The sequence below is a fragment of the Garra rufa genome, chromosome 1 (genome assembly GCF_049309525.1).
Source record: "Garra rufa chromosome 1, GarRuf1.0, whole genome shotgun sequence".
Lineage (NCBI taxonomy): Eukaryota > Metazoa > Chordata > Actinopteri > Cypriniformes > Cyprinidae > Garra > Garra rufa.
The window spans coordinates 78,734,772-78,739,260 of record NC_133361.1 but is presented as its reverse complement, the minus strand read 5'-3'; positions in this window follow the sequence as shown (position 1 = coordinate 78,739,260).

Sequence of the window (4,489 nt, the reverse complement as noted above, 5' to 3'; positions counted from 1 at the left end):
CAATCAGCAAACACAGTAAAACCAAATAAATAAGAAAGGAATGTAAAAAAAAACTTGGAAAAGGTCCGTGTACGGTCCGTGTACTTTTTCGTTCATTCATTATTCAATTTCGGAATGAAAGATGAAATTTAAAAAAGGGTGCAGCTTGTTTTTTTCTTTAAAAGAAAAAAAGCAGAAATGGCTGTATTTTGTTTTCCAAATGTATTGTTGTCATCAAATAATAGTAATAGAAAATTGGACGCATTTCCGATCGTTTTTTAATTTGTAATATTTATTTGTACATTTATTGTATTTCATTTGAATGATCCTATCTTTACCCGGAAGTAAATTACACCGTCGTGCGGGTAACAGTTATTATTGTCTAGTAGTATTACTTACTAAGATCCATATTACTATCACACGAGCCAATGGAAATTAAATGCACGGATGCATAGGCAGATAATGAATGAAATACAACTGTTCACGAACAGAAGATTGTATTTGATTCATGCTGCATACGCAATGACAATTATGCCTACTGTAAATATAGATTTACAAACGATTAGAGTTGTTTGCATAAAATGCACCGTGAACATTCACACGTTTGCCTAGCTGTGATAGGCTGCAATTCATCTCCATTAATACTATTTTCTCAATTCTGCGCATATATTTTCACTTACCTTACATCAATTGCTCGATCAATATTATCATCACATATTTTACATTTGTAACTGTAGGTACCACAAACAATTTAATATAGCTAAGTTTGTGTATTTTTACAGGTAGTAAAATGCTGTGTGTGCTGCTTAAACACCAGAGAGATAATGATTCATGAAAAAGATGGTCTTTACTCATCTCACTTGCACAAAATAAATGCAGTAATAGAAATTACAGAAACGCACAAAATACACTGAAATACACTGAGAATTATATGCATTTAAAAATTTTGTTGAAGTCATCCCCCGGATCTTCTGCATCCACTCAGCCCGTACACATGCAGCGTCAACGGGGAATGCGACGAAACGGTACAAAAATGCACACAACGATGAAGTGCTGAGTCTCCTCTCTTGAATTCTAAAAACACTCAATGTGAAAAAATATCTTTGTGACGACAAAATCATGGATCAGATTCATTACATGTTGTTTAAAGGGCCAAAACGGGTCAGCCTCCGAGAAGTGACAAGTTCTCGTTATTGTTATTAAGTTATTGACAAGTGGTTAGGTTTAGGGGCAGGGGTTGGGTTACGTGCTCGTAAATGTGTCTGTTGTGACTGTTTGCATTGAACAATCACACCCCAATACATATGCAATAATGGCAATATTATTACCCAATAGATCATTTAATCATGACGATAAAATTCACAGTGCCTTTCGCATCAGCTTATTGACGCCAAGGGTTTCTTATTTAAAGTAGTGGAGGACCCTGCACGTCCAAAAATGACGCTGAAGGGGTACCCTGTGCGTCAAAATGCGACGCCAAAGGGTCCTGGCCAAACGTCAATATGTGACGACTTGGGAGTGAGACTGTGTTGCGCGAGCGCACATTCAGCTCTGACTGCAGGCCTGGTGCTATGCGTATTTAAATCTCCTCTGATGCGCATTTTCCTGCATTAGCCAAAATCATGACAGTCAACCACATCCAGTCATATGTGAATTAATGTAAATATTCGCTAAAAACACACAATAAAGACAGCAATGATGCAGTCAGGACTGTGGCACCGGCTTGCTTTGAAATGTATTTGGTTATTGCGCTTGATGCGTGTGCGCCCGCTGCGTCTCCCGCACCGAAGTCATTTTAAACAGTACATAATAACGAAAACAATACCTTACAAATAAAAAGGAGCCGATTTTTATGATCAGAACTTCCTTAAACCAGTGAACCTGTAAACCTTTCAGTCCAAGTAAACGAATGCGTTCAAATAGAAAGTTTAAAACGATATTCATAAATGAAGCATATACCCACTTTTCTTCCGGCACCACTAACTTTACACCACTGATTATCTTGTTATTAATATGATTTGATTTATGGTTCATATTCATAATCGTACAGTATGTTGTTGCCAGTTTAAAGGGCGATGTTTCCAAGCACTTTCGGGCTAAAAAAAGCTGTTTTCATTTGCATTACAATGCATAGTATGCTTATTTAATGGTTGCGGGTGCGGGGCGGGTTGTAAAAATAGAAAAAATAAAAAATAGGGCGGGCTGGCTCGGGCCAAATAATTTCATAATTGCGGGACCCGCGGGTTGAAAAAAAAAAACCCAACCCGCGCATCACTATGGGCCAGTACTTCAGGTGAAAACTTCGGTGATCTGACAGCGAGAGCGAGAGCGAGTTCCATTACCACAGAGATATTTTTTCACATTGACTGTTTTTAGGATTCAAGAGAGGAGACTCAGCACTTCATCGTTGTGTGCATTTTTGTACCGTTTCGTCGCATTCCCCGTTGACGCTGCATGCATACGGGCTGAGTGGATGCAGAAGATCCCGGGGGATGACTTCAACCCCACCAAATTTTTAAATGCATATAATTCTCAGTGTATTTCAGTGTATTTTGTGCGTTTCTGTACTTATTACTGCATTTATTTTGTGCAAGTGAGATGAGTAAAGAAAGACCATCTTTTTCATGCATCATTATCTCTCTGGTGTTTATAAGCAGCACACACATTTTACTACCTGTAAAAATACACAAACTTAGCTATATTAAATTGTTTGTGGTACCTACAGTTACAAATGTAAAATATGTGATGATAATATTGATCGAGCAATTGATGTAAGGTAAATGAAAATATATGCGCAGAATTGAGAAAATAGTATTAATGGAGATAAATTGCAGCCTATCACAGCTAGGCAAACGTGTGAATGTTCACGGTGCATTTTATGCAAACAACTCTAATCGTAGTTGTAAATCTATATTTACAGTAGGCATAATTGTCATGAGTCAAATACAATCTTCTGTTCGTGAACAGTTGTATTTCATTCATTATCTGACTATGCATCCGTGCATTTAATTGCCATTGGCTCGTGTGATAGTAATATGGATCTTAGTAAGTAATACTACTAGACAATAATAACTGATACCCGCACGACGGTGTAATTTACTTCCGGGTAAAGATAGGATCATTCAAATGAAATACAATAAATGTACAAATAAATATTACAAATTAAAAAACGATCGGAAATGCGTCCAATTTTCTATTACTATTATTTGATGACAACAATACATTTGGAAAACAAAATACAGCCATTTCTGCTTTTTTTCTTTTAAAGAAAAAACCAAGCTGCACCCTTTTTAAAATTTCATCTTTCATTCCGAAATTGAATAATGAATGAACGAAAAAGTACACGGACCGTGTACGTTTTATTCATTTCATTTTCAATTTGAAACGAAATAAGCAGAAATAAGAAAACAGCTCATTAATTCGTTTTTTCATTTGTTCACAAAACGAAAAAACAAGATTTCAGCTTGATTTTTCGTTTTTTTTGATTCACGGGTAGAAAACGGATAAACGACTTCAAAATTCGTTCTCCACATGTGGGCGGTCGCCAGACGCCCCTTTACGCCCATTGGTCAACCGAATCTGGATCGGTGACGCCATCCATTGTTCGTTCAACAAAATAAAAGACTATTATTTATTTATTTTCATTCTTTATTTTCATTCTAATTGCAGTCTTTAATAACAATAATTGCAATAACATTAATTGCATCAAAATATAATAAAACAAGACACTTAAAATAATAAAATAGAAAAAGCAATAAGAAAATCACATGTGCATATGTGTACAAATAGTTACAAATTATTCAAACAAAATTTTCAAATAATTTAAAGCTTGTGTCACGTTGTTTATTTTTCAATAAAATTATGGCTTTCTTCTGTTCAACCTAACTCGTTTCACAGAAATATTTGTTTTATAGCTATATAATCTGCACCCTGCATGTTTTATTTTGCTGTATGGTTTATAATCTGAGAATCTGAGAATTACCGATGGAAAGTGCAAATACTGTAATGCAAATTTACGTAAGGAGGGTGGAGAATTAAATTTTTATTGTATATCATAGCCACGGGAACGTTTCATTTCGCCAGAATTTAAGTTATTATAAGTGCACAACCTTGATGCTTAAATAAAATGTTGATATTAGCTAGACAAAAAAAAAATTAAGCTTAGGCTTGCAAAGTCAGTGTTTTACGGTGTTCCACCCCCCACCTTTCGTTTTTTATAAAAATGTTTTATAAAAAGAAATATTTTTTTATAGAAATAATATCAATGCAGTTATACAATACAATCATCCGCTTAATACAACAGCACGAGCAACAGCGCTAGAGACGAGTGATTCAGCGAGATGATTGACACGATTAATATAGATAGATCTGTCTGTCTGTCTGTCTGTCTGTCTGTCTGTCTGTCTGTCCGTCCGTCCGTCCGTCCGTCCGTCCGTCCGTCCGTCCGACCGACCGACCGACCGTCTATCTGTCTATCTATCTATCTGTCTATCTATCTGTCTGTCTGTCT